This window comes from Dermacentor andersoni, chromosome 10 (genome assembly GCF_023375885.2).
Source record: "Dermacentor andersoni chromosome 10, qqDerAnde1_hic_scaffold, whole genome shotgun sequence".
Lineage (NCBI taxonomy): Eukaryota > Metazoa > Arthropoda > Arachnida > Ixodida > Ixodidae > Dermacentor > Dermacentor andersoni.
Window position 1 is genome coordinate 43,455,280 of NC_092823.1, and position 14,797 is coordinate 43,470,076.

Genomic DNA, 14,797 nt, shown 5'->3' on the forward strand with positions numbered 1-14,797 from the left:
CAACGCCGTAGTAGACGCCGCGGTTCTGTCCACCCTGTACGGAGCGGTGGGCGAGGAGGACATCAAGGCACCGTAGCAGCCGCCGGAGAAGAACGCCCCTCCTCCCTCGCCTGATCGCCATTGGCTCGCGCGCCACAGGAGAGGGCACACATCTGGGCCCCGTTCCTGGCTCGCGCACGCGAGATTGAACCGGGTTCGCCGGTTCACCCTCACACGCTTCCACTCATACTGAACCTCACGGCGACGGCAGAAATCCGCCTGCATTGTCCATATAATTGCTATCGCGATAAAAAGCGTACAGTTTTGTCAGGTTCACAGAATCTGAACTCCGTGCGAGAACCTTCCGACATTTGTCAAGTAACACGAGAGGGTGAGAACGTTCAACAACTTCCCGGGAAGCAAATACTCGGAAAGCACCTATTCGAATACTTGAAGAAAAAGAAATATATGTCCGCTCTAGAACAATGTGGAGAGCAGTGGAAGTTAACCTCCGAGAGCGCATGCCCGAGAGCAAACGACCAGTGCTATAGTGTATTGTCGCGCACACTTGCGCACAGAATCCTTAAGGCGAGTTGGAAGTAAATGCATGCAGCAATCTCGTCTCCTATCTCAACCTTGTACTTCCTTCTGCACGTCTTTTTTTTCCCCTTTCTGTTGTCATGTCTCGAGGCGACGTTCTGCTTACGTCACCCAGCAGCGGGCAGACAAGCACGCTACCACAGCAGGGAGATCGGAGCCTCAGTGTGCTGTCTTACAGCTGCATGGTTGGTGACGCAAGCAAAACGTCGCCTCGAGGGGCGCGGCCTTGCGTTCGCTACAGCCTCCTAGTTTCGGTTTCGCTCACTCTGACGGCTGAAATTCGTCGGGCCACATTAGCGCGAGTAATCGTATTTTTTCCAGATCCAGAAGTTGATACGGCTTTGTACGTAGAGCTCGCTTTAATTTCCGAATTACGACGAGCCCGCTGACACTACTATTTAAAAAGTTAATTAATTGATTCTGCTAATTAGGGACTATCTAGCCCGTATCACCCGTCACACCGCGATCGCCACCATTGACAACAGGTCTCCGAAGGAACACTCCTTTTATTTCAAAACGGCTGTTTTTAAATATTACTTGAGGTCTTCGTAGAAAACGCCCGGAAAGTAGCGGGCGCGGCGTTTTCAGGAAAGTAAACGCAGGCAATACAGATGACGATTATTGTTGCGTGGCAGATATACACTCCAAGGGGTGCAAACGTTTTTTAGAGTGTAGTCCCAAGGGGAAAGTTGAACTTGCTGACGCGAATTGGCATCGCTTGCGTGCTGCTGAAAACTTGTCGCTGCGTTGTTGTGTGTAACTGCGCTGCCGTTGTCACGCGAAGCTTCAGCGCTCGTTGCCCGCATATATACACTCTAAAAAAAAGTTTACACCCCTTGGGGTGTATATCTGCCACGCAACAATAATGGTTATTTGCATTGCTTGCGTTTACTTTCTTGAAAGCGCCGCGCCCGCTACTTTCCTGTCGGCAATGCTATGTCATGCTGATAACGGGCATGCCGTTCGTTACTGGGAAGTACCGGGCTCGCAGCGTTAAAGAAAGGAAATGAGGACAAAACAGATGACGTTTATTGTTGTGTGGCAAGATACGACTCAAAGGGTGCAAACGTTTCTTAGGGTGCAAGCATACGCTGTTACAGGGTTGCCTCATTTCCCCAAATCTTGCGCCGTGCACGATGACAATGTCGATGGTGAATCTGTTGTGTAGCGGTCGATTCTCTGCGGACGATCTACCGAAATACACGGCAGACTCGTTGTGGAAGGTTGCCAATTGCGCACGTCACCTTTTCGTGAACTTCTGCAGAGGACGAGCCCGACCGCCAGCTGGGGCTGCCGAGGCCGAGTCCGTTTCCCACTGCCCCTTGGGTGCTACCGATTACCACACCGAGTGGGAACACAACTAACACGCTGGCAGGTAGGTCTTGAGGCTCAAAGATTCGGGAGGGTAGAAAAAGCGTTGTCACATCTGTAACTACATGCGAGCGTGAAGCACAATTATTCTGCAGATGTGACTTTGGAGCGTTTCTGGGCGCACCCTTCTCTCTTTTTTTTTTTGCCAGGCAGCGTGGAAACTGGCGAAAAGAGCAAAAAAAAAAACAGCAGTTACGCTCAGTTTGTTCTTATCGCATGCTTAGAGTTCACTCGACATGGCTTGGTAGCGGCAAGTCGAGAAGGCATGTCAAATTAAGTCAAATTTTCTTTATTTGATTTCCAAGGGAGAAAAAGGAGGGTGGTGTCGGTTAAAAGCTACTTACGAACAGCTTGACAAAGCCCTGTCCCCCGCTCCCCTATCAACCCGTACAGTTCGACGGCACTGAACAACCGCATACTGCGAGCGTAAGTGTCATGAAAGCTATCTTCGCGTTGCTCATCATCATCATCATCCGCCTGGTTACGCCCACTGAAGGGCAAAGGCCCCTCCCATACTTCTTCAACTACCCCGGTCATGTACTAATTGTGGTCATGTTGTCCCTGCAAACTTCTTGATCTCATCCGCCCACCTAACTTTCTGCCATCGCCTGCTACTTCCCTTCCCTTGGAATCCAGTCTGTAACCCTTAATGACCATCGGTTAACTTCCCTCCTCATTACATGTCCTGCCCATGCCCATTTATTTTTCTTGATTTCTGCTAAGATGACATTAACTTGCGTTTGTTCCCTCACCCAATCTGCTCTTTTCTTATCCCTTAACGTTACACCCATCATTCTTCTTTCCACAGCTCGTTGCGTCGTCCTCAATTTAAGTAGAACCCTTTTCATAAGCCTCCATCTTTCTGCCCCGTACGTGAGCACTGGTAAGACACAGCTGTTATACACTTTTCCCTTTAGGGATATTGGTAAACTGCTGTTCATGATCTGAGAATGCCTGCCAAACGCACCCCAGCCCATTCTTATTCTGATTATTTCAGTCTCATGATCCGGTTCTCCCGTCACTACCTGTCCTAAGCAGATGTATTCCCTCACCACTTCCAGTGCATCGCTACCTATCGTAAACTGCTGTTCTCTTCCGAGACTGTTAAACATTACTTTAGTTTTCTGCAGATAAATTTTTAGACCCACCCTTCTGCTTTGCCTCTCCAGGTCAGTGAGCATGCATTGCAGTTGGTCCCCTGAGTTACTAAGCAAGGCAATATCATCAGCGAATCGCAAGTTACTAAGGTATTCTCCATTAACTCTTATTCCCAACTCTTCCCAATTCAGGTCTCTGAATACCTCCTGTAAACACGCTGTGAATAGCATTGGAGAGATCGTATCTCCCTGCCTGACGCCTTTCTTTATTGGGCTTTTGTTGCTTTCTTTATGGCGGACTACGGTGGCTGTGGAGCCGCTATAGATACCTTTCCGTATTTTTACATACGCCTCGTCTACACCCTGATTCCGTAATCCCTCCATGACTGCTGAGGTTTCGACGGAATCAAACACTTTCTCATAATCAATGAAGCTATATATAAAGGTTGGTTATATTCCACGCATTTCTCTATCTCCTGATTGATAGTGTGAATATGGTCTATTGTTGAGTAGCCTTTACGGAATCCTGCGATAGCTTATCGGCATCCTGTCTAAAGGAGTTACCACCGACTTCTACTACACACTCCTTAATAATGCCGATAAGATTGTCGTTCATATCTTCAACACTAAGGTCCTCTTCCTGAGTTGGAGCCGAATAGCTGTTCTGTAGCTTGATCCGGAATTTCCCTAGTTTCCCTCTTATCACTAACTCATTGATCGGCTTCTTATGTGCCAGTTTCTTCCGTTCCCTCCTCAAGTCTAGGCTAATTCGAGTTCTTACCATCCTATGGTCACTGCAGCGCACTTTGCCGAGCACGTCCACATCTTGTGTGATGCCAGGGTTAGCGCAGAGTATAAAGTCTATTTCATTTTTAGTCTCGCCATTCAGGCTCTTCCACGTCCACTTTCGGCTATCCCGCTTGCGGAAGAAGGTATTCATTATCCGCATATCATTCTGCAAACTCTACTAATAACTCTCCCCTGCTATTCCTAGACCCTATGCATATTCTCCCACTGACTTGTCTCCAGCCTGCTTCTTGCCTACCCTGGCATTGAGGTCGCCCACCAGCATAGTGTATTTTCTTTTGACTTTACCCATCGCCGATTCCACGTCTTCATAGAAGCTTTCGACTTCCTGGTCATCATGACTGGATGTAGGGGCGTAAGCCCGTACGATCTTCAATTTGCACCTCTTAAGTTTCACAACAAGACCTGCCACCCTATGCTATAGAGTTCCTGTATGTTACCAGCTATATCCATATTAATCAGGAATCCGACTCCTAGTTCTCGTCTCCCCGCTAAATCCCGGTAGCACAGGACGTGCCCCCTTTTTAGCACCGTATATGCTTCATTTGTCCTCCTGACTTCACTGAGCCCTATTATATCCCATTTACTGCCCTCTAATTCCTGCAATCGCACTGCTAGACTCGCCTCACTAGATAACGTTCTAGCGTTGAACGTTGCCAGGTTCAGATTCCAATGGCGGCCTGTCCGGAACCAGAGATTCTTAGCACCCCCTGCTGCGTCGCAAGTCTGACTGCCGCCGTGGTCAGTTGCTTGGCAGCTACTGGGGACTGAGGGCCGAGGTTTGACTGTTGTATTCATATAGGAGGTTGTGGCGAAGTACTGCACCAGGGTGGCCAATCCTGCTCTGGTGAGGGAGTGTGTTACCGGTTCTGGTCACTGGGATCAGGCCGCACTCCAGCCCTGTTTTATGCAATTTTATCAACACGCGGATGTTTTTTTTAATCCGGTGGAAAATTGCGCGGCACCGGGGTTCGAACCACGGTCCTCTTGCACGCGAGGCGGATGTTCTACCTCTACGCCACCGCTGCACAGTTGTTATTAATAACTTACCGTCGCAAGGTATCCCGACTAACAGTATTTCCTAAGTTATACGATCACGCTGTACTGCAAAACGATCTGATTACTCAACCCGTACAGATGTTACACCGCGTCGATCATCGTCACAAGGTGACATAGCTTAGGTAACACGAAAAGTTATTCATCGCCTTTTCTTCGCCGCATATCACGAGAATGGAACCACCTTCCTGCTGACATTGTTTCAATTAACGATAGGCTTGCTTTCAAACAAAGCATTTGCTAACATTGCATAAATAGCAATTATTTGGGTAATCTACGGCTTTTCACTTATTGTCTTGTTCACGGCTTTGTCATTCGCTTCAAGCTTATATTTCTTGTTTTTAGTAATTAGCAAACATTGTATTTGCAGCTAATCCTTTTTCATATATTTTAACCGACTTTCTATTTCGTTGTTTCTTGTTGATTGCTCATATTGCTGGTAATGCCATTGTCCCTGAGGATCAACAAAATGAATGCATATAAATAAATGAATGAATAAATAAATAAATAAATAAATAAATAAATAAATAGGCTACATGATAAGAGCAAGAAATAGTCAAACATATCGACAGCAAGTGCTGCAGTCGCGCATATGGCATAAATAAAACACGTACTGAATTTAGTACATATAACGACAAGATGCTCATTGTAAAAAGAGAGGGGGAAAAGAAACACCACTGAGCTGTAAAGGCATCAGGAGAACAAGCGCAACGAACGCGCATATAAATCTGTGGTTACAAAAAAAATGAAAGAAGCACGAACTGCAAAAAAGAAATAGCTCCGCTTTCCCGTGATATTCATCTTTGAATGTCTCTTATTTAGGAGCTCGTAAGCTCAGGAAACCAAAACTAGCTCTCACCCAACCAGCGTATTTGAGAGTTATACCGGGTGTTTTTCTTTTAATGCTCTATAGAACATTGTTTATCGCCTGTGGTAGCTAGCGTAATTATAGTCCCTGAACTGGATTACTCAAGGAGGCGGACAACAGGGCAACACTTCAATCAGGGCAACACTTCAATCAACCAAGAGAACAGGCTGGCTTCAGGAAGGGATGTGCCCCAATGAATGACGTCCATGCCATGAATCAAGTAATTGAGAAATATGCGGAGTACAATCAGTCTCTCTGTATAAATTTGTATATTATGAAGAGGTATTTGATTCATTAGATATACCAACAGCGATGGAGGCATTGCGTAATCAAGGAGTACAGAAGCTATGCATGAATATCTTGAGAAAACCATACAAAGGCTCCACAGCTACCATAATTCTCCAGAAGAAAAGTAGAAAAATACTTGTCAAGAAAGGGGTGAGGCAAGGAGACATAACCTCTTCAATGCTATTCACTGCATGCTTTGAAGAAGTATTCAAGCTATAAGACTGGGAAGGCCTAGGAACGAAGATCAACGGCGAATATCTCAGCAACCTTCGGTATGCAGGTGGCATCGTCCGGTTCAGCAACATTGAGGATAAATTGAAACAGATGATTGAAGACCTTAACCGAGAAAGTGTAGTAGGGTTGAAGAGTTGTATGCAGAAGACAAAGATAATGTTCAATACCCTGGCAAGGGAACAAGGGTCCATGATCACCAGTCAGCCTCTAGAGTTTGTGCAGGAGTACGTTTATCTAGGTCATTTACTCACAGGGGACCCTGATCATGAGAAGGAAATTTACAGAAGATTAAAAAATGGGTTGTAGCGCATACTGTAGGCATAACCAAATCCTGACTTGGAGCTTACTAGTGTTATTGAAAAGAAAAGGGTACAATCACTGCATTCTGCCAGTGCTAATATATGGGGCTGAAACTTCGAGGTTTACAAAGAAGCTCGAGAACAAGTTAATAACAGCGGAAAGAGTGATCAAATGAAAAATGTTATGTGTAACATTAAGGGACAGCAGGAGAGCGGTTTGTATCAGACGGTGATTGCCGATATGCTAGTTGACATTTGCTTGAAAAAAAAAATGGAGCAGGGCAAGCAATGTAATGGGTAGGACAGATAACCGGTCTACCATTAGAGTTACAGAATGCGTACCAAGGGAAGGAAAACGCAGTCGAGGACGGCAGAAAATTAGGTGGGGTTGTGGATTGGGTGAAATTAGGAAATCTGCAAGCGCCAGTTAGAATCGGCTAGCGCAAGACAGGGATGATTGGATATCGCTGGGTGAAGGTAGCGTCCTGCATTGAACAGGAAAGCTAGGCTGATGATGACGATGATGCGTGTTCGCAGAGCCTTATTGCCTTCTGCATTTACGAACAGTATAGAATGCTTCGAAATCTAAACTAATGACGGCAGATAAAGCGTGATAAACGAAGCTACAACAACGTCTGAAGCCATAAGCACAAAGACCAAGCACATTCGTGTGCCTAACCATAAATCCCGTGGTGAATGAACAACCGCAGAGGCAGAGTTCCCTCTAGTAATTATTGTAGGAAATTATGGCCTAAGGTGCCGCGATAGTACCACTTCATTGGTGGCACCCCCTGGCGGGGCAGAGCTAGAAATACACAAACACAGACCTATTATTGCAGCTGCGACCAAGTGTATTTTGCTTTCCTGGTGGTGTAACTTCTCGGCAGTGGCGTGACCATGGATGAACACGTTGCCTTTTTAAATGCATATTTCGACAAGAACGCTCTTGGAACACGAAAGCATGACTGTAAGGAAACTGTGGCAAAGCGACGCGTCACAAAATGTCGCTACCAGCATTCGCTAACACCGCCAACTCTGTAATATGCAAACGCCATTGCGTATACCGTAACACATACGATACGATACATACGTACGATACGCTGAAACTTTCTATTGCCGCAGGCCGTTGGAACGCTTATAGGAAACATATCTAGGCCCGTATTCACAAAGCGATTCGTACGGAAGAATATTTCGTAAAAAGGAAACGTACCAATCATGATAGCATGGGCCGTCGGCCAATCACGAGGAGTTCTTACACGAACGAAAAAACTTCGTACATTAGACACCTAATTACTTGTGAAATGAGGCTGTGTGTTGCTGAGAAATTTTGTCCCTGCAGCAATTTTTACTGTGGCAAGACCACCAAAGTCACGTCGACGACATGTGTGCCACTCATTCAGTGACAGAAGAGGAACTGCACAAATGTTGCTGGCGGTTCAGCAACGTTCATCTCCATCACATAAATTTTGTTCAAAAGCCTGAGCTAGTGATGCGAAACGATCGCTGCTGGCTCGTCTTGGGACATGTCGATGGTTACTTGGCGCCAGCGGAGACCCGAACGCAGCTCCAGAACACGAATGGGGAGAGGTCAAAGGGACCTTAAAGCACCTCCCCACTTGAGGAGCAACGGTTTCACTCGACGCTTTTATTCTAAAAGCCGGAGCTTGCACGCCGCCAATGAAGTCGCCAAGCGATGGTGATGGTTATGTACAGATGAGGGAGATGACGTCCGTAATATGCTCACAATATAATTATTAGTACTATTGAGAGCGGACTATAGTGACATCGACAGTGCACTATCGATAATGTAAAATCACGGGACTTGCCACACGTAAACAATGCAACACAAACGTCGCTACATTTATCTGTTCCGAATCGCATGAAATGACTGCTACGGATAGTTATCTCAAAACGTTTGATAACGTCACTAGCCAAGAACTTCAAAACTATCGGTAACACGGTCAATAATACTACTATCGAATATTTTTGTTACACTTTCAATAGCTTTATACGGAAATATCTTAGGCTAGTACTATCGACACTGCTATCGACAGCAATAGTCTTTTCTTACGCTACCCATAGCTTGAACAAGCTACCGATACTATTGATAGTCATTTTACCGAGAATCTTCCGTCAGTATAGTTCCATTACATGTGAGCGACCTGTGCAGTAATTTTGGGCGACACTGATGTGTTGAGTATTCAGAAGGAAAAAAAAACACTCAGCTCATTCAGACCAAGGCATATACATCCGTGGTCGAAATGTATGCACATCGCTTTATCGTCCATCTAGATAAATCCTATTTCGCATTTACCTGAGAAAACATTACTGTCGCATGCGCAGCTGCTACCACTGGCCTTTCTTTGGACTAGACATTTGTGCTCATAGAATTTGTCGATATGACCCATGCATGCAGAACCAACCGGTGGCGTGCCTTCCACTTCCACGCCTGCTGTAACGACGCCTGCGGTAACGACGCCTGCGGTAACGACGCCTGCGGTAACGACGCCTACAACAACAACGATACAGCGTAAGTTTCGTCGCCACGATAGTGTTCCACAAGTTCCTGGATAGCACTACTGTAGAACACTCTAAACAGTCTTGGTCGCAACTCAATTCTGCAGAAGTGCGCATGGTGGAGGAATGTTCGTGAAAGAGAAAAACTGTCATGCACCCGACTTTAGTACGAATCTACAAAGGAAACCCTCCATACGGGTATGGTATGGTAAAACTTTAATACACCATTAATACACTTATATATAGTCTATATAAACTTTAATACACCATGGCGCCATGGCGCCATGGTGGCCAAGCCATGGTGGCCACTGAGCCACTATGGCGCACACACCATGGTGGCTCAGTGGCTGTGGCATTCTGCTGCTGTGCACAAGGTCATCGGTTCGATTCACGGCAACGATGACTGCATGTCGTTGGAGGTAGAATGGAAGGACGCTCGTATAGCTAAGTTTAGGCGCACGCTAAAAAAAAAAAAGGCGTCTCCACTACGGCGTCCGTGATGTTATATTGCGACGGTTATTACATGGACACTCCAGTTGAACTTTCATTGTCGCGGCCGGCGTGATGCTCCGCGTATATTTACGTGTATGAAATATACTATTCAATCGAGAAAGTTACTCAAACCAGGTCTCATGTCTTGAATTAAATTGTTCCTCTCTTTTTTTTTTCGAAGTGCAGCGCGCCACAGTCATGGAACATTTTATTAACAGCACACGCCCTTTATCCTCGATATTATCAGACTTAAAAAAAAAGTAATATAGTACTCGCGATCTGAAAGTGACGCGAATCACTGGTGCCGTTCTTTTCGCGCATCGCCGTGTAGGCTGTGCGATGCCATTACAGGCCCTACACGACGCGTTAAAACTTTTGAAAGGGTGCCATAAATATATGTACACCCGTCTATGTTGCGTCCGCGCATACAGTTGCACATGCGCATTTTTTGAACACCATCCGAGATGTTTAGGCACTTCGTCACTCCTTGGTATCGCTGTCAGTATATGCTTCACCTGTCAAGTGAAAATGGGAGTGAGGCTTAAATGGCCTCACCACTTGAGTAGCATTCGCAACGTTGCCTGCGAAGTATGAAACGGAGTATAACTTACCGGGAGACCGCTCGGAGACATAATTGCTTTTTTTTTTCAAATTGGTTGCGGTTACCTGTACTGCTATTTTATGAATGTGAGAAATCATTCTTTTTTGTAAAAGACCCCTCGTAAATGCCGAAGACAGCATTTCAATGTAAGTCCTAATGTTAACAGTATCCTCACAACGCCTGTCGCAAACATTTTTATTGGTCAATACGCATAGATGTGAGGATGTAGAATCGCATTGTAGGTCGCAATACTGATGCTGTATTTGCACGTCAGTAAATGACCTTACGTGGACAGTTGCGTGGTATTTAGTAAAATCATATATGGCTGTATTATTACGCTTATATGTTCATATATATGTCATAGCCATCAAGACTATGTACTAGATTTTCGTGAAAAATTGCGATGTTCGGAAAGCAACTTCAGGGGAGCTTTTTGTCGTCTGGGACTACACAACGGACCACATCGATGCGAATTTTCACACAAGCACACACGCCAAAAAAAAAAAACTGAACGGCAATATTGCGCTTATGCCACTTCCGTGCAGTTTCGCGTGCGTCATATGTTATCTCACCGACGTATGCGTCACGCAGTCGCTTTCGATTTGATGTTGAGAAACAACTGAAAGCGAGGCACCTAACGGAATAACAGGTACTGGAAGATGGCACCGCACGCGTGCGGTCTCGCGAAAGATTGCACGTATCAAACACTTGTGCACAAATTTAGGTTTACAATGTGTAAGGTATGCACTGTGTACAAAAGTAAACGGTAATTTGTGCACAAGTGCTGGATACGTGCAATTTTTCGCGCGACCGCACGCGTGCGGTGCGGCTTGCGGTGATGGGCGGCTCGAACGTAAATCGGCCCTAAGCGGTCCAATCTGGGACCGCTTCATAAAAACCTCGCAGCGCTCCCGTGGCCTAGAGTTACTGTATATGCTACCACAGGTAGCAGAGTTGCGCGTAGGTCCGCCATCTTGCCTGGGAAGCAACCAAATCTATGCGGCGAAGCCGCACTCCGTTTTTGCAGGCGGCATGCCTACCGTATCGTCGATCGACAGTTGGTGGTATTGCATCGCTTTTGGACTGCTTGTCCGCCTAATCGCAAACAAAGCACATCGAAACAGCTGACTGCATAAGATCGTCAAGAAAAAGGCGCCGAGATCGGTCCCCACCGAAGCTTAGGCCTAGCGTACCCGCCGAGTCCGTCTGCACGCTCTCGACGCAGCTAGGCTCAGGAATCAAGAAGTCTAACACGGATAAATCACTCTATATTTCAGCTTTCGCATCGGTGTTCTTAAATAAACCATTTGTTCATGTTTACAGTGCCAGCACAAGTAGCGATGAGCGCCGATGTGACGCGTCATAAACACAGGTATATATGTGCTGTCGCGGAAGGCTCCCAGCACTAGCCTGCGCTTCTCTGACGAAGATATATGACTAGACAGACGTGTCGACTGAAAGGCATCACTGAACTAAGAAAACGTTGCATATTCTTCGCGTGAAGAACAAGAAACAGCTATCCAAATCAGTAGTAACAGCCCATACAGCGTCCCGGGTCGGCGGTTCATTTAGGACTTTTTTCAAGGTTAAAATGCCAGTCGCAAGTGAAAATCGATGTTGTGGCACTTCCGAGCGTGCTACTGAATACGGACAGGAAAATTTTCTTTGTGGTACGTACAGGCGTGAGTTTTATATGCAGGGCGATAGCGCATCTACCATGACTGAGCTAGACATCTCTGTGAAACTAAAACTGCTTCTCGATCCTTGAAATGGCATATTATCCACTCATTTTTCTCTTTCTGGCGTGGCGCAGTGGTAAAGTACCGGGCTTGGGATATGTAGGGCCGACGATCGAATCCTGGTCGGAGTTTTTTTTTTTCTTCTTTTATTGCACCAAATCGCTCTCTGTTGCTTTTTGTATCCCAACAAAATATATACGGTGTCCAGGCACCGCGTATTTAACGCGCTATATTCATTTTTCGCACCAGTACCCAGTGCCTCCGAGTACGCCACGCCTGCCCAGCATCCAGCGCGCTGCACTGGGCCCATAATCCGGCGCTGCACTGAACACTGGATAATGGGTACTCGGTTTTGCATTAGGGATACCTGCTTATGTGCCAAAGCTCTCAACGTGTAGGCAGTCTAAAACATTACTGGTGAATCAATGACCAACCATTAGTATTTCGACTCTGGTACCCCATTAGACTTGCTGTAGAAGCGTACCCACCTACTAGCAGGCACTGGATATCAGCCACACTGGATATCAGCCACACCTGCAAGTACCACTTCATTATGTGCCTTTTCACTGCAGGGATACCAAAAGTAACCTTCTGTGGGAGTGTAGTGAAAGTTCTTCTCTCACAGGATTGACATAGCTATATAGCTAGCTCTCCGCAGCTAGCCCGCACGCGAACAGCGAACGCCAAGGTCGGCCGGATTCGCTTTGAATTTGACTGGCGATAACTTGTGTCAATCCAGTTCGCTGCAGCGGCGGCGTCGGGAAATACAAAAATTGGCCCGAGCAGCTGCTTCTCCGCAATGCACGGTTGCTTGACTACCACGTGATGACGCTCTGCCAATAGAAGCGCTAGCGGCGTGATAAAACAGACGCGCAACTCTGCTACCTGTGGTAGCATATACAGTAACTCTACCGTGGCCCGCCGGCAAGGTCCCCCTGGTGTGCGCCGTGAGCAACGCGTTCAGCAAGAGCGACAACTTGCCGCCAGACGGCCTGTGCGACCTGCTCTTCTTCGACTCGCTGTACCGCGACGGGCGCAACCTGGTGGGGGGGCCTTACGAGGACGGGTTCGAGTGGTTCCTGAAGCTGGGTCGCCAGATGCGCGCAACGGGCGTCGGCGTGTCCTTCGACATGCAGTGAGTGCTACTCTGGACGTGCTTGTGGACGTCTTAAGAGGAAGCTATAGCTCGGGCCCAACTCCGACGCGGCCTATTCACATACATGTAAAACGCAAAAAAACGTTTTTTTTTCTGAAATAACCGCTGTGCCGATTTTAATGAAATTTGTTGCATTTGAAAGAGAAACTTAAATTCTAGTGACTGTTATAAGCGGAATATTGATTTAGGGCCTGAATTCTGTTAAAGAGATTTTCAAATATTCGACAGTTTCAAGATAACAGAAGCAGGAAGTTTACAAATTAGCTGTGCATTAAGAAAAGATATCGCGGTTCTGTAAACGACATACATTAGATAATTCAAAGCGGACAAATTCGATACGTAATTTTACATTTTGCGTAAATTTGTGACGTTGTTTACAAGGGTTCTGCAAAAGCTGTATTTCCATATTTCTAGTTTTTTTAATTCATGTGTAACATGCCAATTTTGCCCGCTTTAGATGTACTATTAGATGCAATTGACAGAACTGTATTATCATTTTTCGTTGCTGAGTTAGAGTTGTAAACTTGATAGTTTCGTTTTTTGTAAGCTTTCGATCTTTGCTAATTCTTACTAAAAAATGGACGACGTAAATAAAGAATTCGAAACCAACAGTCACTAGATTTTAGGTTTCTCTTTTAAATGCAATAGACCTCGTCAAATTTGGTACAGTGGTTGCCGAGAAAAAACGAATTCTCCTTTTACATGTATTTAGATGGGAGCACCAGAGCTGAAGCTTCCGCTTAAATGCAAGTCATTAAATTAATTAATTTATGGGGTTTACGTGCCAAAAATACAATCTGATTACGAGGCATGCCGTAGTGGAGGACTCCAGAAATTTTGACCCGCTGCGGTTCTTTAACGTGCACCTAAATCTAAGTACACGGGTGTTTTCGCGTTTCGCCCCCATAGAAATGCGGCCGCCGTGGCCGGGATTCGATCCCGTGACCTCGTGCTCAGCAGCCCAACACCACAGCCACTGAGCAACCACAGCGGGTCAATACGAATGATTTCTTCTGACTAGTTCGACCCAAAGTCAGAGCAGGGCAGGCGCAACGACGCGCCAATTTTGTATCCGAAAAAATTTAGGCCGATCCCGGAGATGGCGCAGCTCGAAAAACCGCGGACATAGTGCAAACGCCGTACATAGCGCGAATAAATCCTACAAGCCCAAACACCATTCCACATCACAGACAATCACCTCACAGTAACTACTACATGTTTATTTAGAGACCTGGAGAGTATGTTGATGTGAAGAAAACGGTGAAAAGACCGACATGGTGGAAATACATAGTACAGTAACTACCTAATTAGTAACTGATTTTCTGAGCTATCCCCAACGCTGATATGGGCTCTGCATTATGTCTCTAGCAATTAAATTAGAATCTTTCAGGCATCACATTCAGCGTATCAGAAATAATATATTAAGCTTTGTGGGGCATCGGCCCTTCGGGCCGATACCGGTTATAGTGCAAGCAGATACCGGATGTAGTGCCAGTTAAGGCTACCTGCGGTGCCAGGTGATGGGCACGCGCAGAAGAGAGCTCCGACAGCGACGTACATGCGGTTGTTGCCATGCTGTCATCGTCATTTCGTAGCCTTCATTGATTCGTGTGATCATTCTTCGGTGATCGTTCTTTCGTTGTCACGTCATCCTCAACCTTCCGCGTTTTTAATCTATCACTGTCACTCCGTA

At 46.1% G+C, this 14,797-nt stretch overlaps 1 protein-coding gene across 1 annotated transcript in view; it reads left to right on the forward strand.

Moving 5' to 3' along the window:
• The first annotated feature begins 1,834 nt into the window (after window positions 1-1,834).
• Window positions 1,835-14,797, forward strand: part of LOC126543394 (uncharacterized) — a 33,951-nt gene continuing 20,988 nt past the window's right edge. The window contains exons 1-2 of the mRNA XM_055062210.2: window positions 1,835-1,954; window positions 9,016-9,129. The gene's annotated coding sequence lies outside the window, so the exon portion shown is untranslated. The remainder of the gene's footprint in view (window positions 1,955-9,015; window positions 9,130-14,797) is intronic.